Raw genomic sequence first — 22,601 nt, forward strand, 5'->3', positions numbered from 1 at the left:
AATGGTATGTCAGTCGAGTAGCAGAGTAACTTAACAGCAGAACATAGCTGTAATGTCTACAAAGCCTCAGTATAAGAGAAACATGTTTGACAATGACAGGGCTCCATTGAGCCCACAAATGGTGGCCCTTGGAGGAGAGTTCTGTGTGAGTCATTATGCTAATAGACCCGTCAGGGGGCCCAATGGGAGGGGGCGAGGGGCCAGGGTGTCTGTTCTGTTTGTGGGAAACGAGTGCTTAGTTCCTCTGCTACGGTAGTTATGGCAACAGATCACATACAAAACTGTAGGGGTTTCTTCAATGTATAACTGCTGCAGGGATCTGGGCATTTTGAAATGGCAGGAATATAGATGTGATGCAATAATGAGTACAGGGCATAGATCAGATGGAGACAGCGATGGAGAAAGGGTGTGAGAGAGAGAATCTGAACATTAACCATCTAAAAGTGACAAGAGAGAAAGAGACTTGAAGAGGGCTTGTCACCTTTTTTTTCAACTCTGCTTCAGGCTATTACCAAACAGGGATAAACATTCTCTACCTACAAGTCCTCTTCTATTAACATCCTCTACTTAATTTAAATGGCTAAATTACAGTGGAACCATTATGAGAACCTCAACAGAGACACCCATGTCGGAACGAGATGGTACGGTTTCATTGTAGAGTGTGGTTTTATTTCACAGACGATGTTGACACGACTCTCACTCTGATTCACTCTCTGAAATATGGAGCAAAGTTATCTCCAAAGCAAATCTCCAATTTCACCACTATTCCCCATATTGTGCCTCAACTGTATTTCACTATATAGGGAATTGAGTGTAATTTGAGACACAGACCCCAAAACAAGCAAACGAACACATCTGCAATATTTAAAAGTATTGAACTCACTTCACTTTTCTATTACAGGCCTACTATATATGATGATGTACTGTAAAAATTGCCTCAAGCTGCTTTACTGGTAACACACACGGCCTTTGATCAGAGGCCATAACCTTAATGGATCACATGGTCTGTGGCACCAAAGGCCGTCAACACCCCAACAGTACAGTTACTTTACTCAGTGTGCAGTGCCACAATTACTCCAACAGTTGAGTTCAGCCAGAGTTCAGACGCTTACTGAAAATGTTGATGGTGTGAATAAGATACACTACGGTGTGTGATTAATTAATCTTGTCGAGAGCAAGGCATTAGGGCTGCAAGATATGGGCAAATATTTTTTTATTTTATTTACTCACCATATATTGTTATTGGGATTGTACTTGCGATTTAGATCAAAACACTGTGGGGATCATAGAATCGGAGTACTCATTTTATTTCTATAGTTGGTGTCGTTTGGCATGACAACTAATGAAAAAGACAGGTATAATAGAGGTTGTTGTGACAGGTTAGGATCCAAAGTGTTGGTCAGTTTCCCAGGGGACACTTATTTCATTTGAATGTTACATTCATGGCATAAAAAAGTGAACCGATGTGGATATTGCACATCATAATATTTAAATGTAGATTCAAATGTGATTAATTGTGCAGCCCTACAAGGCATTTTCACAATGATAATCATCAAGTGGAGTGAGTAAAAGAAGGACAAACAGAACAGTAATGGCCGTGCTTGCTCATACAAAAACACAAACAATAAAGGAAATGTTAGTCTTATAGTAAAAGTAGTAATAAAGTGAGACCGTGATATCTAAATGGGCTTCTTATAGACTAAACATTTATATTGATGAACAAGTTATGGAGTATTAGGTTGCATGAAGTGCCAGTGTTGATGATTTGCCACAACCGGTGTTAGTTCATGAGCCTCTTTACAATAGCTATTAAGTCTGAATATGGCATAACTGTGTTTGGGAGTTGTTCCTAATTCCTCAACTTTGGAATTCAGTACAGCTTATTTTTTGCAGAGATTCAACTGAAGCTATTTTTTTAAGGGTAAAGTGGGCCCACATGACAATGTACGATGATGGCAGATGCTGCAGTTTTGTGCTCCCTGCTGTGTGAAAACAGACACGGAATAAGCCACACACACAAAAACAGGGGCGCACACACACACACACACACACACACACACACACACACACACACACACACACACACACACACACACACACACACACACACACACACACACACTCGGGCATGCACACAAACACAGAGAGAGAGAGACATGGTTACACGGAAGACAGAGATCAAGGTTACATCAGTGATGCTTTGTAAATGAGTTAGCTCATGGTGTGGTGTTACAGACTCCTTCCTATCTGTCATCCTTTGTTAGGTTTGTAAAGTGAATGAGAAAATAACATAAGCTCAGTTTGAGGTGATCATTGTTTTTTAAAACAGTGCATGAACTGTTCACTTTTCTATCACAGTGACTATCTACAAAGCCATTTGTATAGTTGACTATCTCTTCAACCCAGTGAATCTAGGCCTTTACAGTGTGTGTAACTCTCTCAATCCCCAGGCTCAATCAACCATGCAAATAGCTTCACTTAAATATGCACAGCGCACAAAATCATCATTATTATCCAACCATTTTTGTGGTCATCAAAATGCCACAACGTGGAAAAAAATGTGAAATACAAAATGATAAATCAAAATGAAAATCAAAGTAGACTCTGGTGATTAGATAGATAATGAACTCCAGACTGAAGTTACAGTCTTCCAAAAATGATCTATTCTTTCACCACAGACAGACATCCCTCATTGTAAAGACAGCTTTATTGAAAATGCAGGAGTTAGATTACTGTTTTCTCTGATTACAATTTTGGACAGGTAACTTAACTGTAGCGGATTACATTTAGAAAGTAACCAAACCAACCCTACTAACAGACGGAAGTTAAGCGGTGTCATCTTTATTAGCAAAAGCACCTAAAATTATAGTGAAATTCACATCTTGAAAGATCACGTTAATGTGTCCTCTATTGAATAGAAGCTATCATAATGGCTTCCTGAGTCCTTTAGAGTCAAAGCAAAACAGCGCTGGTAGGGCAGGTGATCACAGTTATCCCAGATTGATCCCGAATTAGTTCCGCTAACCATACAGCACATTGTGACTAAGCATTCAGACCTTGGAGGTCCTGCTTCTCTATAGTGATGGAGGGGAATATTCTTTTGGGATGATATTATATTGATATTTGACTGCAGGTATCGATATGTAAAAATATATATATATACATATACACACACACACACACACACACACACACACACACACACACACACACACACACACACACACACACACACACACACACACACACACACACACACACACACACACACACACACACACACACACACACACACACACACACACACACACACACACACACACACACACACACTCACTCACTCACTCACTCACTCAGCAAAAAAAGAAATGTCCCTTTTTCAGGACCGTGTCTTTCAATGATAATTCGTAAAAATCCAAAGATCTTCATTGTAAAGTGTTTAAACACTGTTTCCCATGAACCATAAATAATTCATGTAAACAGTCGTTAAGACACGAACAGCTTACAGACGGTAGGCAATTAAGGTCACAAATATGAAAACTTAGGACACTAAAGAGGCCTTTCTACTGATTCTGAAAAACACCAAAAGAAAGATGCCCAGGGTCGCTGCTCATCTGCTTGAACGTGCCTTAGGCATGCTGCAAGGAGGCATGAGGACTGCAGATGTGGCCAGGGCAATAAATTGCAATGTCCGCACTGTGATACGCCTAAGACAGCACTACAGGGAGACAGGACAGACAGCTGATCGTCCTCGCCTTGGCAGACCACTGCACAGGATCGGTTACTCCGAACATCACACCTGCGGGACAGGTACAGGATGGCAACAATAACTGCCCGAGTTACACCAGGAACGCACAATCCCTCCATCAGTGGTCAGATTGTCTGCAATAGGCTGAGAGAGGCTGGACTGAGGGCTTGTAGGCCTGTTGTAAGGCAGGTCCTCACCAGACATCACCGGCAACGTCGCCTATGGGCAAAAACCCACAATTGCTGGATCAAACAGGACTGGCAAAAAGTGCTCTTCACTGACGAGTCGCGGTTTTGTCTCACCATCGTCGAAGGAATGAGTGTTCCACCGAGGCCTGTACTCTGGAGCGGGATCAATTTGGAGGTGAAGGGACCGTCATGGTCTGGGGTGGTGTGTCACAGTATCATTGGACTGATCTTGTTGTCATTGCAGGCAATCTCAACACTGTAAGTTACAAGGAAGACATCCTCCTCCCTCATGTGGTACCCTTCCTGTAGGCTCATCCTGACATGACCCTCCAGCATGGCAATGCCACCAGCCATACTGCTCGTTCTGTACGTGATTTCTTGCAAGACAGGAATGTCAGTGTTCTGCCATGGCCAGCAAAGAGCCCGAATCTCAATCCCATTGAGCACGTCTGGGACCTGTTGGATCAGAGGGTGAGGGCTAGGGCCCAGAAATGTCTGGGAACTTGCAGGTGCCTTGGTGGAAGAGTGGGGTAACATCTCACAGCAAGAACTGGCAAATCTGGTACAGGAGGAGGAGGAGATACACTGCAGTACTTAATGCAGCTGGTGGCCACACCAGATACTGACAGTTACTTTTGATTTTGTTCAGGGACACATTATTCAATTTATGTTAGTCACATGTCTGTGGAACTTGTTCAGTTTATGTCTCAGTTGTTGAATCTTGTTATGTTCATACAAATATTTACACATGTTAAGTGTGCTGAAAATAAACACAGTTGACAGTGAGAGGACGTTTTTTGTTGTTGCTGAGTTTATATACCGTATATAGAGTACCAGTCAAAAGTTTGGACACCTACTCATTCAAGGGTTTTTCTTTATGTTTATTTGTCACGACTAGTCAAGGTGGGTGGAATCAGGCGCAGAGAGCAAATAGTGAATAGAGGTTTATTCTCCGGTGAACAAAAATAAACACGGACAACCCAAAATACAAACAGGGTGAAAAATATCCAAAACAGGAATAACAGACAAACCGGAGAAATAGAACACAAAAACACAGACCGCCGAAACGAAATGACAAAAACAAACAATCCCGCACAAAACAAGGGCGGGACAACCTACATTATATACAGATACTAATTAACTAACACACAGGTGAAAACAATCAGACAAAACCAACAGATAACCGAAAAGGGATCGGTAGTGGCTAATAGGACGGTGACGACGACCGCCGAGCACAGCCTGAACGGGCAGGAGAGCCAACCTCGGTGGAAGTCGTGACATTATTATTTTCTACATTGTGGAATAATAGTGAAGACATCAACACTACAAAATAACACATGGAATCATGTAGTATGCATAAAAGTGTGAAACAAATCAAAACATATTTTAGATTTTAGATTCTTCAAAGTAGCCACCCTTTGCATTGATGACAGCTTTGCACACTCATTCTCTCAACCAGCTTCACCTGGAATGCTTTTCCAACAGACTTGAAGGAGTTCCCACATATAATGGGCACTTGATTGTGGAGGCCAGGTCATCTAATGCAGCACTCCATCACTCTCCTTGCTGGTCATATAGCCCTTACACCGCCTGGAAGTGTGTTTTGGGTCATTGTCATGTTGAAAAACAAATAAAACTCCCACTAAGTGCAAACCAGATGTGATTGCGTATCGATGCAGAATGCTGTGGTAGCCATGCTGGTTAAGTGTGCCTTTAATTCAAAATAAATCACTGACACTGTCACCAGCAAAGCACCCCTACACCATCACATCTCCTCCTCATCCATGCTTCATAGTGGGAACCACACATGCGGAGATCATCCGCTCACCTACTCTGCGTCTCACAAAGACATGGCGGTTGGAACAAGAAATCTCAAATTTTGACTCATCAGACCAAAGGACAGATTTCCACCAGCACATGTTTATTGACCCAAGCAAGTCTCTACTTCTTATTGGTGTCCTTTAGTGGTGGTTTCTACGCAGCAATTTGACCATGAAGGACTGATTAACGCAGTCTCCTCTGAACAGTTGATGTTGAGATGTGTCTGCTACTTGAACTCTGTGAAGCATTTATTTGGGCTGCAATTTCTGAGGCTGGTAACTCAAATGAACTTATCCTCCGCAGCAAAGGTAACTCTGGGCCTTCCTTTCCAATGGTGGTTGTCATGAGAGCCAGTTTCATCATAGCACTTGATGGTTTTTGTGACTGCACTTAAAGAAACTTTAAAAGTTCTTGACATTTTCCATATTGACTGACCTTCATGTCTTAAAGTAATGATGGACTGTCAATTCTCTTTACTTATTTGAGCTGTTCTTGCCATAATATGAAGTTGTTCTTTTACCAAACAGGGCTATCTTGTGTGTACCATCCCTACCTTGTCACAACACAACTGATTGTCTGAAATGCATTAAGGACAGAAATTCCACAAATTAGCTTTTGATAAGGCACACCTGTTAATTGAAATGCATTACAGGTGACAAGGTAGGGACATCATGAAGCTGGTTGAGAGAATGCCAAGAGGGTGCAAAGCTGCCATCAATGTAAAGGGTGGCTACTTTGAAGAATCTCAAATATAAAATATATTTTGATTTGTTTAACACTTTGTGTAATTTTATAGTTTTGATGTCTTCACTACTATTCTACAATGTAGAAAATAGTCAAAATAAAGAAATACCCTTGAATGAGTGAGTAGGTGTGACAACTTTTGACTGGTACTGTGTGTATACATACAGTACCAGTACCAGTCAAAAGTTTAGACACACCTACTCATTCAAGGGTTTGTCTTTATTTTTACTATATATATATATATATATATTTACCCTACATTACCTAAAGTATGTGGACACCTGCTCATCGAACATCTCATTCTAAGATCGTGGTCATTAATATAGAGTTGGTCCCCCCTTTGCTACTGTAATAGCCTCCACTCTTCTGGGAAGGCTTCCACTAGATGTTGGAACATTGCTGCGTGGACTTGCATCAATTCAGCCACAAGAGCATTAGTGAGTTCGGGCACTGATGTTGGGTGATTAGGCCCACAGTCGGCATTCCAATTCATCCAGAATGTCATTGTATGCTGTAGCGTTAAGATTTCCCTTCACTTGATCTAAGGGGCCTGGCCTGAAGCATGAAAAACAGTCCCAGGCCATTATTCGTCCTCCACCAAACTTTACAGTTGGCACTATGCATTGGAGCAGGTAGGATTCTCCTGGCATCCGCCAAACCCAGATTTGATTGTCGGACTGCCAGATGGTGAAGGGTGATTCATCACTCCAGAGAACGTGTTTCCACTGCTCCAGAGTTTTACACTACTCCAGCAGACGCTTGACATTACGCATGGGAATCTTAGGTTTGTATACAGCTATTTAGCCATGGAGACCCATTTCATGAAGCTACCAACGAACAGTTCTTGTGCTGATGTTGCTTTGCTTCCAGAGGCATGCTTGGAACTCGGTAGTGAGTGTTGCAGCCGAGGACAGACCGGGACAGCTCTTGCAAGGCAGAAATTTGACAAACTGACTTGTTGGAAAGGTGGCATCCTATGACAGTGCCAAAGTCACTGAGCTCTTCAGTAAGGCCATTCTTCTGCCATTGTTTGTCTTTGGAGATTGCATGGCTGTTAGCTCAATTTTATACACCTGTCAGCAATGGGTGTGGCTGAAATAGCTGAATCCACTCATTTGAAGGCGGTGTCCACATACTTCACATACAGATTATTATTGAAAAACGTTTGCTACTGTAGGTAACCTTAGCTAGAGTTTGTCAGCTGTACCTGCGCCAAAACGCCGGTATTTTTCATCCTATAGCTTGTTCACCATCTTCTTTTTAAATAGTGAACCAACATGTTTTTAGCACTTCTATTTCCCTGACTGATCAAAACTTGTTTTCTCATGCTTCTCTCGTCTCTCTGCAGAATACATATGGTGAGCAATATAAAATCCAAATATAGAATTGTGAGAATTGCAGTACATATCGACTCCTTGTATCACATACAGATAATTTCCAGTTGTACTTCTTTCCTAGTTTGAGAAACAATTTCCCAGACCCACATAGATCAGTTAAAAAAATGACACAAGGGCCTTTTCTGTTTGGCGCCAATGAGTCATGTTGTTCAGCATTACCTGAATGAACGCTCACTCACTCAGACACACATTGCATCGCAGTTCGCAGGTTCTGCTAAGCTAACCTTGTGCCACAGGAGTGCCCTCGCGCTTCTGTCAGATCTGATTCCAGAACAGCAGCCACAGCTATCTGAGTGAGCATGGCACCCATCTGCAGTGGAGGTCACATGACTACTTGATGATGACCTCGTTACCTTTCATTACTTTTTAGATGACCACAAGGCTGCTCGGCCAACCTGCAGCGGTGGAGAGCATCAATGGTTGTGTCCTCAGGGGGTTAAAACCATGAAGAAATGGTTCTTAGGGTACTCTAATCTCAATGGAAAAGTAGCTGTATGTCCTGCATTATGTACTTGCTTATGGCTGTCTATCCAAATCATTGTCCAAGATGGCATTGCTCCCAATTTCCATGACTTTCAAGTTTATTGTTGTATTGTGTTGCACTTGAGCCATTACATGTGGAGGTGCAAGGGCAAGACAAAGTCAGAGCCACGAGGGACAGATGATTCTGAGGCAGAGAATTACCCCTACCATATAAACAGTGTTCTTTACCCCTACCATATAAACAGTGTTCTTTACCCCTACCATATAAACAGTGTTCTTTACCCCTACCATATAAACAGTGTTCTTTACCCCTACCATATAAACAGTGTTCTTTACCCCTACCATATAAACAGTGTTCTTTACCCCTACCATATAAACAGTGTTCTTTACCCCTACCATATAAACAGTGTTCTTTACCCCTACCATATAAACAGTGTTCTTTACCCCTACCATATAAACAGTGTTCTTTACCCCTACCATATCAACCACTATCTTTACCCCTACCATATAAACAGCTATCTTTACCCCTACCATATAAACAGTGTTCTTTACCCCTACCATATCAACCACTCTCTTTACCCCTAACAAATAAACAGCTATCTTTTTCCCCTACCATATAAACAGTGTTCTTTACCCCTACCATATAAACAGTGTTCTTTACCCCTACCATATAAACAGTGGTCTTTACCCCTACCAAATAAACAGCTATCTTTACCCCTAACATATCAACAGTGTTCTTTACCCCTACCATATCAACCACTATCTTTACCCCTACCATATAAACAGTGTTCTTCACCCCTACCATATCAACCACTATCTTTACCCCTAACATATCAACAGCTATCTTTACCCCTACCATATCAACAGCTATCTTTACCCCTACCATATCAACAGCTATCTTTACCCCTACCATATCAACAGCTATCTTTACCCCTAACATATCATCCACTATCTTTACCCCTAACATATCAACCACTATCTTTACCCCTAACATATCATCCACTATCTTTACCCCTAACATATCAACAGCTATCTTTACCCCTAACATATCATCCACTATCTTTACCCCTAACATATCAACAGCTATCTTTACCCCTACCATATCAACAGCTATCTTTACCCCTACCATATAAACCACTATCTTTACCCCTACCATATAAACCACTATCTTTACCCCTACCATATAAACCACTATCTTTACCCCTAACATATCTTCCACTATCTTTACCCCTAACATATCAACAGCTATCTTTACCCCTAACATATCATCCACTATCTTTACCCCTAACATATCATACACTATCTTTACCCCTACCATATCAACAGCTATCTTTACCCCTAACATATCAACAGCTATCTTTACCCCTAACATATCATCCACTATCTTTACCCCTAACATATCATCCACTATCTTTACCCCTAACATATCAACAGCTATCTTTACCCCTACCATATCAACAGTGTTCTTTACCCCTACCATATCAACCACTCTCTTTACCCCTAACAAATAAACAGCTATCTTTTTCCCCTACCATATAAACAGTGTTCTTTACCCCTACCATATAAACAGTGTTCTTTACACCTACCATATAAACAGTGTTCTTTACCCCTACCATATAAACAGTGTTCTTTACACCTACCATATAAACAGTGTTCTTTACCCCTACCATATAAACAGTGGTCTTTACCCCTACCATATGAACAGTGTTCTTTACCCCTACCATATAAACAGTGTTCTTTACACCTACCATATAAACAGTGTTCTTTACCCCTACCATATAAACAGTGTTCTTTACACCTACCATATAAACAGTGTTCTTTACCCCTACCATATAAACAGTGGTCTTTACCCCTACCATATGAACAGTGTTCTTTACCCCTACCATATAAACAGTGTTCTTTACCCCTACCATATAAACAGTGTTCTTTACCCCTACCATATAAACAGTGTTCTTTACCCCTACCAAATAAACAGCTATCTTTACCCCTAACATATCAACAGTGTTCTTTACCCCTACCATATCAACCACTATCTTTACCCCTACCATATAAACAGTGTTCTTCACCCCTACCATATCAACCACTATCTTTACCCCTAACATATCAACAGCTATCTTTACCCCTACCATATCAACAGCTATCTTTACCCCTACCATATCAACAGCTATCTTTACCCCTAACATATCATCCACTATCTTTACCCCTAACATATCAACCACTATCTTCACCCCTACCATATCAACCACTATCTTCACCCCTACCATATCAACCACTATCTTTACCCCTAACATATCAACAGCTATCTTTACCCCTACCATATCAACAGCTATCTTTACCCCTACCATATCAACCACTATCTTCACCCCTACCATATCAACCACTATCTTTACCCCTAACATATCAACAGCTATCTTTACCCCTACCATATCAACAGCTATCTTTACCCCTACCATATCAACAGCTATCTTTACCCCTAACATATCAACCACTATCTTTACCCCTAACATATCAACCACTATCTTTACCCCTAACATATCAACAGCTATCTTTACCCCTAACATATCATCCACTATCTTTACCCCTAAATATATCCTATCTTTACCCCTAACATATCAACAGCTATCTTTACCCCTACCATATCAACAGCTATCTTTACCCCTACCATATCAACAGCTATCTTTACCCCTAACATATCATCCACTATCTTTACCCCTAACATATCATCCACTATCTTTACCCCTAACATATCAACCACTATCTTTACCCCTAACATATCAACAGCTATCTTTACCCCTAACATATCATCCACTATCTTTACCCCTAACATATCAACAGCTATCTTTACCCCTACCATATCAACAGCTATCTTTACCCCTACCATATCATCCACTATCTTTACCCCTAACATATCAACCACTATCTTTACCCCTAACATATCATCCACTATCTTTACCCCTAACATATCAACAGCTATCTTTACCCCTAACATATCATCCGCTATCTTTACCCCTAACATATCATCCAGCTATCTTTACCCCTAACATATCAACAGCTATCTTTACCCCTAACATATCAACAGCTATCTTTACCCCTAACATATCATCCACTATCTTTACCCCTAACATATCATCCACTATCTTTACCCCTAACATATCAACAGCTATCTTTACCCCTACCATATCAACAGCTATCTTTACCCCTAACATATCAACCACTATCTTTACCCCTAACATATCAACAGCCAGCTATCTTTACCCCTACCATATCAACAGTGCTATCTTTACCCCTACCATATAAACAGTGTTCTTTACCCTACCATATAAACAGTATCTTTACCCCTACCATATACACTATCTTTACCCCTACCATATCAACAGCTATCTTTACCCCTACCATATCAACAGCTATCTTTACCCCTACCATATCAACACTATCTTTACCCCTAACATATCAACACTATCTTTACCCTAACATATCAACCACTATCTTTACCCCTAACATATCAACACTATCTTTACCCCTAACATATCAACATCTTTACCCCTAACATATCAACACTATCTTTACCCCTACCATATCAACAGCTATCTTTACCCCTACCATATCAACAGCTATCTTTACCCCTACCATATCAACAGCTATCTTTACCCCTAACATATCAAACACTATCTTTACCCCTAACATATCAAACACTATCTTTACCCCTAACATATCAACACTTTACCCCTACCATATCAACCACTATCTTTACCCCTAACATATCAACAGCTATCTTTACCCCTAACATATCATCCACTATCTTTACCCCTAACATATCAACACTATCTTTACCCCTACCATATCAACAGCATCTATCTTTACCCCTAACATATCAACCAGCTATCTTTACCCCTAACATATCATCCACTATAACATATCAACACTATCTTTACCCCTAACATAACATATCAACAGCTATCTTTACCCCTAACATATCATCCACTATCTTTACCCCTAACATATCATCCACTATCTTTACCCCTACCATATCAACAGCTATCTTTACCCCTACCATATCAACAGCTATCTTTACCCCTACCATATCAACAGCTATCTTTACCCTAACTAACATCTTTATCATATCAACAGCTATCTTTACCCCTAACATATCAACAGCTATCTTTACCCCTAACATATCAACCACTATCTTTACCCCTAACATATCAACCACTATCTTTACCCCTAACATATCAACAGCTATCTTTACCCCTAACATATCATCCACTATCTTTACCCCTAACATATCAACCACTATCTTTACCCCTACCATATCAACAGCTATCTTTACCCCTAACATATCATACACTATCTTTACCCCTAACATATCAACCACTATCTTTACCCCTAACATATCATCCACTATCTTTACCCCTAACATATCCACTATCTTTACCCCTAACATATCATCCACTATCTTTACCCCTAACATATCAACAGCTATCTTTACCCCTAACATATCAACACTATCTTTACCCCTAACATATCATCCACTATCTTTACCCCTACCATATCAACAGCTATCTTTACCCCTAACATATCATCCACTATCTTTACCCCTAACATATCAACCATATCAACCCCAGCTATCTTTACCCCTAACATATCAACACTATCTTTACCCCTAACATATCAACCACTATCAACAGCTATCTTTACCCCTCTTTACCCCATATCAACAGCTATCTTTACCCCTAACATATCAACACTATCTTTACCCCTAACATATCATCCACTATCTTTACCCCTAACATATCATCCACTATCTTTACCCCTAACATATCAACAGCTATCTTTACCCCTACCATATCAACAGCTATCTTTACCCCTACCATATAAACCACTATCTTTACCCCTAACATATCTTCCACTATCTTTACCCCTAACATATCATCCACTATCTTTACCCCTAACATATCAACAGCTATCTTTACCCCTACCATATCAACAGCTACCTTTACCCCTAACATATCAACCACTATCTTTACCCCTAACATATCAACAGCTATCTTTACCCCTAACATATCAACAGCTATCTTTACCCCTAACATATCAACAGCTATCTTTACCCCTACCATATCAACCACTATCTTTACCCCTAACATATCAACAGCTATCTTTACCCCTAACATATCAACAGCTATCTTTACCCCTACCATATCAACAGCTATCTTTACCCCTAACATATCAACCAGCTATCTTTACCCCTAACATATCAACCACTATCTTTACCCCATATAACATATCAACATATCATCCACTATCTTTACCCCTAACATATCAACAGCTATCTTTACCCCTAACATATACAGCATATCCCTATCTTTACCCCTAACATATCAACAGCTATCTTTACCCCTACCATATCAACAGCTATCTTTACCCCTACCATATCAACAGCTATCTTTACCCCTAACATATCAACAGCTATCTTTACCCCTAACATATCATCCACTATCTTTACCCCTAACATATCATCCAGCTATCTTTACCCCTAACATATCAACAGCTATCTTTACCCCTAACATATCAACAGCTATCTAATTATATACCACTATCTTTACCCCAACATATCAACAGCTATCTTTTAACATATCATCCACTATCTTTACCCCTAACATATCAACAGCTATCTTTACCCCTACTAACATATCAACAGCTATCTTTACCCCTAACATATCATCCACTATCTTTACCCCTAACATATCATCCACTATCTTTACCCCTAACATATCTATCTTTACCCCAGCAGATATCATTTATCTTCCCCCCTAACATATCAACCAGCTATCTTTACCCCTAACATATCACCTGGTTGACTGGGAGGGTTATGGCCTATCTTTACCCCTAACATATCAACAGCTATCTTTACCCCTAACATATCAACAGCTATCTTTACCCCCCATATCAACTATCTTTACCCCTAACATATCCACTATCTTTACCCCTAACATATCATCCACTATCTTTACCCCTACATATCAACATATCAATCAGCTATCTTTACCCCTAACATATCAACCACTATCTTTACCCCTAACATATCAACCAGCTATCTTTGTTGCCCTAACATATCAACAGCTATCTTTACCCCTACCATATCAACAGCTATCTTTTTATCCCTTTAGCCCCTACCATATCAACATATCTTTACCCCTAACATATCCTCCACTATCTTTGCCCCTAACATATCATCCACTATCTTTACCCCTAACATATCAACCAGCCTGCCCCCGTCCGGCAGTGATTACCCCTAACATATCAACAGCTATCTTTACCCTACCTCAACATATCATCATCAGCTATCTTTACCCCTCCTCAACATATCAACCATCAACAGCTATCTTTTTCAACCCACTATACAGCCCCATTAGAATGGGGCGGTGCCCTTTAACATATCATCCACTATCTTTACCCCTAACATATCAACCACTATCTTTACCCCTAACATATCAACACTATCTTTACCCCTAACATATCAACAGCTATCTTTACCCCTAACATATGGTGCTATCTTTACCCCCATATCAACAGCTATCTTTACCCCTCATATCAACAGCTATCTTTACCCCTACATATCACCACTATCTATAACATATCTTCCACTATCTTTACCCCTAACATATCATCCACTATCTTTACCCCTAACATATCAACAGCATCTATCATATTTACCCCTAACATATCATATCATATCAACAGCACTATCTTTACCCCTACCATATTTCTCATGTAGGTGTTCCCCTAACATATCATCCACTATCTTTACCCTAACATATATCTATCTTTGTAACATATCATATCTTTACCCCTGACCATATCAAAGCACTATCTTTACCCCTAACATATCAACAGCTATCTTTACCCCTAACATATCATCCTTGAAACTATCTTTACTCCCCTGAAAATATCAACCACTATCTTTACCCCTACATATCAACATATCAACAGCTATCTTTACCCCTAACACACCACTATCTTTACCCCTCACTGGGCATCATCCACTATCTTTACCCCTAACATATCAACCACTATCTTTACCCCTAACATATCAACAGCTATCTTTACCCCTAACATATCATCCGCTATCTTTACCCCTACCATATCAACAGCTATCTTTACCCCTAACATATCAACAGCTATCTTTACCCCTAACATATCATCCATCTTTACCCCTAACTATCTTTACCCCTAACATATCATCCACTATCTTTACCCCCAACATATCAACAGCTATCTTTACCCCTACCATATCAACAGCTATCTTTACCCCTACCATATAAACCACTATCTTTACCCCTAACATATCTTCCACTATCTTTACCCCTAACATATCATCCACTATCTTTACCCCTAACATATCAACAGCTATCTTTACCCCTACCATATCAACAGCTACCTTTACCCCTAACATATCAACAGCTACCTTTACCCCTAACATATCAACAGCTACCTTTACCCCTAACATATCAACAGCTACATTTACCCCTACCATGTCAACAGCTATCTTTACCCCTACCATATCAACAGCTATCTCTACCCCTACCATGTCAACAGCTACCTTTACCCCTACCATATCAACAGCGATCTTTAGCCCTACCATATCAAATCAAATTATATTTGTCACATGCGTAGAATACAACAGGTGTAGACCTTACCGTGAAATTACCTTACCAACAATGCAGTTTTAAGAAAAATAAGAGTTAAGAAAAATATTTACTAAATAAACTAAAGTAAAAAATAAAATAGCAATAATAAAATAACTATAACAAAGCTATATAGAGGGGGTACCGATACCAAGTCAATGTGTGGGGATACAGGTTAGTCGAGGTAATTGAGTTAATATGTACATGGTAGGGGTAAAGTGACTATGCATAGATATTAGATCATGAACAGTGAGTAGAAGGAGCGTGAAAAAAGGGGGGTCAATGCAAATAGTCCGGTAGCCATTTGGTTATCTGTTCAGCAGACTTATGGCTATGGCCCACCCATCTCCCCCATCTCATCAACAGCCAACCGGCTTATACGGTGAGGCGTCTCTTGAAGGTTCGACCTCGGGGCAGGGGTTTCTAGTACCTGGTTGACTGGGAGGGTTATGGCCCGGAGGAGAGGTGCCAGGTCCCTCCTAGGGAGATCCTGGACCCAAGCCTCATCGCAGATTTTCAACACCGACACCCCGGTCGACCAGGTATGCGCCCAGGTGGGACCCCAGGTGGCGACCCTAGAGGGGGGTACTGTCACACCCTGATCTGTTTCACCTGTCCTTGTGATTGTCTCCACCCGCCTCCAGGTGTCACCCATCTTCCCCATTATCCCCTGTGTATTTATGTGTTCTCTGTCTGTCTGTCTGTCTGTTGCCTGTTTGTCTTGTTTGTCAAGTCAATCAGCATTTTTGTTATCAGCTCCTGCTTTTTCCAGTCTCTCTTTTTCTCGCCCTCCTGGTTTTGACCCTTGCCTGTCGTGACTCTGAGCCAGCCTGCCTGATCACATTGCCTTCTCCTGACCCTGAGCCTGCCTGCACCTTTGCCCCACCTCTGGATTGTTGACCTCTGCCTATCCTGACCCTGAGCCTGCCTGCCGTCCGGCAGTGATGTACTGGGCTACCCTTTGTAGCGCCTTGCGGTCGGAGGCCAAGCAGTTGCCATACCGGGCTGTGACAAGACCAGTCAGGATGCTCTTGATGGTACAGCTGTATAACTTTTGAGGATCTGAGGACCCATGACAAATCTTTTCAGTCTCCTCAGGGGGAATAGACGTTGTCGTGACCTCTTCACAGCTGTTTTGGTGTTTTCAGACCATGATAGTTTGTTGGTGATATGTACGCCAAGGAATTTGAAGCTCTCAACCTGCTCTACTACAGCCCCATCGGTGAGAATGGGGCGGTGCTCAGTCCTCCTTTTCCTATAGTCCATGATAATCTCCTTTGTCTTGATCACATTGTGAGTGAGAGGTTGTTGTCCTGGGACTACACTTCCAGGTCTCTGACCTCCTCCCTATAGGCTGTCTCATCGTTGTTGGTGATCAGGCCTACCACTGTTGCTCGTCTGCAAACTTAATGATGGTGTTGGAGTCGTGCTTGGCCACACAGTCATGGGTGAACAGGGTGTACAGGAGGGGACTAAGCATGCACCCCTGGGGGGCCCACATGTTGAGGATCAGCGTGGCAGATGTGTTGTTGCCTACCCTTACCACCTGGGGGACGTTCTGGAAGTCCAGAATCCAGTTGCAGACGAAGGTGTTTAGTCCTAGGGTCCTTAGCTTTGTGATGAGCTTTGAGGGCACCATGGTGTTGAACTCTGAGCTATAGTTAATGAATAGCATTCTCATGTAGGTGTTCCTTTTGTCCAGGTGGGAATGGGCAGTGTTGAGTGCAATAGAGATTCCATCATCTGTGGATCTGTTGGGGCAGTATGCAAATTGGAGTGGGTCTAGGGTTGCTGTGACAATGGGGTTGATGTGAGCCATGACCAGCCTTTCAAAGCACTTCATGGCTACTGATGTGAGTGCTACAGATCGGAAGTCATTTAGGCAGGTTCCCTTTGTGTTCTTGGGCACAGGGACTATGGTGGTCTGCTTGAAACATGTAAGTATTACAGACTCGGCCAGGGACAGGTTGAAAATATCAGTGAAGACACTTGCCAGTTGGTCAGCGTATGCTCGAAGTACACGTCCTGGTAATCCGTTTGGCCCTGTGACCTTGTGAATGTTGACCTGTTTAAAGGTCTTCCTCACATCAGCTGTGGCGAGCGTGATCACAGAGTCATCCAGAACAGCTGGTGCTCTCATGCATGCTTCAGTGTTGCTTGCCTCGAAGTGCACATATAAGTAATTTAGCTCATCTGGTAGGCTTGTGTCACTGGGCAGATCGTGGCTGGGCTTTCCTTTGTAGTCCGTAATAGTTCTGCATCTGCGTCGAAAGGTGACAGAGCTAGAGAGGTGTTTGGCAGACCATGAGACTTCTCATTAAATGTCTGTAGCGTCCGAACAGTTTGACCTAGAAACTATTATGACTACACTATGGAAATTGTGTTCTCTGTTTCTATGACCCCTACAATTGTCAGGAGACTCTTTGATGTGCCAACTTCTGTTTTGTAGTGTCTGAACCATTTGAGCTACTAATGGGACACCACGGTGGAAAGGGTAGATTCTCCCAAACACAATGGTGTTCTCCTTTTTGTTTTATGACCCACACAATTGTCATAGGACTCCTCTGGTGGTAACCAGTACCGGCTTTAAAAAAAACAAATGAAAGTATGAAGATCATTTTGTGTCTACCCAAAAAAGAAGGGGAAAATACGTATGTGTAAAAAATAAATATATATATTTCCTGATTTATTTTTTTATTTTTACATCTTCTAGATTTTTATCCAGCTTCTGTCAAAGCTTTGGATGTGTGTAAAACCCTCCAGTCTAAGTTGCCTTAATATTATATGCCCACGGGCAACAATTAAGGTGCCTGTAGGCCTAACTGAGACACAGTCTACTTAAAACAAGTTGTGGTTTTGTTTTTATTAGAACTTGAAAAAAAGTATTTAGCCTACATCAGTGTAAATGTTATGTATATACAGTCAGAAGTTTACATACACCTTAAACATGAAAGTTTTTCACTTCCTGACATTTAATCCAAGTAAGAATTCCCTGTCTTAGGTCAGTTAGGATCACCACTTTATTTTAAGAATGTGAAATGTCAGAATAATAGTAGAGAGAATGATTTATTTCAGCTTTTATTTCTTTCATCACATTCCCAGTGGGTCAGAAGTTTACATAATCTCAATTGGTAGCATTGCCTTTAAATTGTTTAACTTGCGTCAAATGTTTTGGGTAGCCTTCTACAAGCTTCCCACAATAAATTGGGTGAGTTTTGGCCCATTCCTCCTGACAGAGCTGGTGTAACTGAGTCAGGTTTGTAGGCCTCCTTGCTCGCACATGCTTTTTCAGTTCTGCCCACAAATATTTTATGGGATTGAGGTCAGGGCTTTGTGATGGCCACTCCAATACCTTGACTTTGTTGTCCTTAAGCCATTTTGCCACCAATTTGGAAGTATGCTTGGGGTCATTGTCCATTTGGAAGACCCATTCGCGACCAAGCTTTAACTTCCTGACTGATGTCTTGAGATGTTGCTTCAATATATCCACATAATTTCCCTACCTCATGATGCCATCTATTTTGTGAAGTGCACCCGTCCCTCCTACAGCAAAGCACCCCCACAACATGATGCCGCCACCCCTGTTCTTCACGGTCGGGATGGTGTTCTTCGGCTTGCAAGCTTCCCTCTTTTTCCTCCAAACATAACAATGGTCATTATGGCCAGACAAGTTCTATTTTTGTTTCATCAGACCAGAGGACATTTCTCCAAAAAGTATGATCTTTGTCCCCAAACCGTAGTCTGGCATTTTTATGGAGCTTTTGGAGCAGTCTCTTCTTCCTTGTTGAGCAGCCTTTCAGGTTATACTGTGGATATTGATACTTTGTACCAGTTTCCTCCAGCTTCTTCACAAGGTCCTTTGCTGTTGTTTTGGGATTGATTTGCACTTTTCTGAGGTCTTGGCTGATTTCTTTTGATTTTCCCATGATGTCAAGCAAAGAAGCACTGAGTTTGAAGATAGGTTTTGAAATATATCCACAGGTACAAGTCCAATTGACTCAAAGTATGTCAATTAGCCTAATCAGAAGCATCTAAAGCCATGATATCATTTTCTGGAATTTTCTAAGTTGTTAAAAGGCATCGTCAACTTAGTCTATGTAAACCTTCTGACCCACTGGAAGTGTGATTCAGTGAATTATAGATTAAAAAATCTGTCTGTAAACAATTGTTGGATAAATGTTACAAAAAGTCATTTGTCTGTAAACAATTGTTAGTGCATCTAAAAATGACTATCCTAGGTATTCCTTGTCATGCACAAGTAGATGTCCTAACCGACTTGCCAAAACTATAGTTTGTTAACAAGACATTTGTGGAGTGGTTGAAAAACACGTTTTAATGATTCCAACCTAAGTGTATGTAAACTTCCGACTTCAACTGTAATTCCATATTGAAGCCATGCAATTACTTAGAACAATGTGAACTGCTAACATGTTAAAACTATTTAACAAAGATTGGACAGGGTTACATTTTTAAATTTTCTTTCTGTAGGCTATTTAAAATACTAAGCTATAAGGAATAACATTCGAATTGGAGTTGTTGTCAATGCAATACATAACAAAACGGAAATAAACATCTTGAAGCAACCACATATTTAGCCATGGAGCATGTTCTGATTGGCTAGTGAGGAGTCATGCCTCGACACACCTACAACTAATTTATTCATCAAAACCCAGCCCTTTCGCGCCACTGCCACCTCTTGCACTCATAATTCCTGCAGTGAAAATAGCAAAAATATTTCTGACACACCCCCAGACCTACAGCCTACTGCCAGCGTAAATATTTACCATTGCATTAGGTTTGTTAAAATAGCCCGTAGATTCTTTAGAGATGCTTCCAATCAAATCTGATATCTCAATTTCAGTTTGTAGCTATCAACATGGGACATTGTTTTAACAAGGACAGCTTCAAACATCAACCCCAAGCATCAGCCCAACAATCTGAAGAATATGATGTGGCTTTTGAGTACTCTGGCAAAATTCAGAGCAGTAAAACAAAATGGACACAGTTGGTCTTTTAATTAACAGTGTGTATGCCTCCGGGCTGTAGCCTACATAATCATCTGCACCAGTGCTTATCAATTCAAGTCAAGTGGGCCTACCTACAGGGTTGCACATTTTTTCTAACCCACCACACCATTAACACGTGACTATCAGTTGATTAGCAGAATCAGGTCTGTGCACTGCTATGCTGTGATAGCAAAATTGTACAACCGGAATTGAAAAATGCTGCTGGGCAATTCCACGGTAACAGAATTACACTCAGACTCAGATATTTCACTCTAAAATATATGACAAACAATTTTTTAAAAGTTTAACAAAACATACAAGTCTATGCACAAGGAATACTTTTAACAATTTACACAGAACATTTCACAAAAACACATTTATTAAAATAACTATGCAGATGCAAAGTTTGTTAACAGAATTACAGTAAAATTTCCCTCCGTTTATGCGACCACATTTTCCAAAAACTCTTGTTAAATATCTGTTCCGAATTAAGATTAAAATATTTCTGCAAAAAGAATGTGATGTCTGCTATGACAGGGTAGTAGCAGGTGACACAACTGTGGTTTGTGACTACTATGATTTCCCATTGTAGTCAATTCAATTGCCGTAAATCCGTTACCGATTTGGTAACAGTATTTCACATTTGAATCACTTAATAATTCATAAACAAAATTGATATCAGTAACACTTTAAATAAATGGTGAGTATCCCTTTACTTCGACTTGCTTCTGTGAACTTTCATTATCCTCCTTATGAGGGAGAGAATTCTGAAAATATTTGAAAGATATGTGGGGTTTTTGGTAACATAACAAGGCACAAGGCAATGTTTCTTTAACTTACAGAAGGCAAATAATTTATCCAAAATGAATTATAAGTGTTGATATTAGTTGGCAGGGGTGTTTTACTTCAACATTATTGTGTTTGTAATAACTTTTTTTTATGTTCTGGTAGATCCCTTTTCCATCTGTTTGACCAGGAATCAAAGCCATTACATATGCCTACTTTTTTAAGATGGAAAATGGTTGAAAAAAAAATATATGCCTTCATTTCCCAAAAATATAGACTATTGTTTTCATTTGACACCCAATTTGAAATGATCCTATGAACTTCACATGTTGGTGAACATGGGTCATTTTATATGGAAATGACCTGAACGCGGTTTCCCAAAAGCTTCGTTAGAACCATAGGATCCTAACGAATTTAGCCTTTAAAATGCTTTTGTGAAACAGGCTCTGGTTTAAATGCTCTGCCTTCCAGATTTCAGCACTTTCAGCACCACGGACAGCGAAACGCTAAACGCGGCTCGGCCAGAAGTTGGTTTACGTGTCATTTTCAGCTCCGTGAACATCGACATCGAAAGCATCTGGTTGAACTTGAAGCATCAAGGTAGTGCTCTCATCAAACTGTTGCTTCTCTCCACCTCCAATGTCAAATCAATAGTTTTCAGCCTTTGTTTCCTCTTTGTTGAACACCAATCAATAGTTCTGGAGTCTGGGTATTTTTCGAATCTACAGTGTAATACAAACATGCAA

General features: G+C 40.6%; 1 protein-coding gene across 5 annotated transcripts in view; it reads right to left on the reverse strand.

Moving 5' to 3' along the window:
• Positions 1-22,601, reverse strand: part of LOC124045623 (dedicator of cytokinesis protein 3-like) — a 108,094-nt gene that overhangs the window by 83,288 nt on the left and 2,205 nt on the right. The gene's annotated exons all lie outside the window — the stretch shown is intronic.

The sequence above is a fragment of the Oncorhynchus gorbuscha genome, linkage group LG10 (genome assembly GCF_021184085.1).
Source record: "Oncorhynchus gorbuscha isolate QuinsamMale2020 ecotype Even-year linkage group LG10, OgorEven_v1.0, whole genome shotgun sequence".
In the NCBI taxonomy this organism is placed as follows: domain Eukaryota; kingdom Metazoa; phylum Chordata; class Actinopteri; order Salmoniformes; family Salmonidae; genus Oncorhynchus; species Oncorhynchus gorbuscha.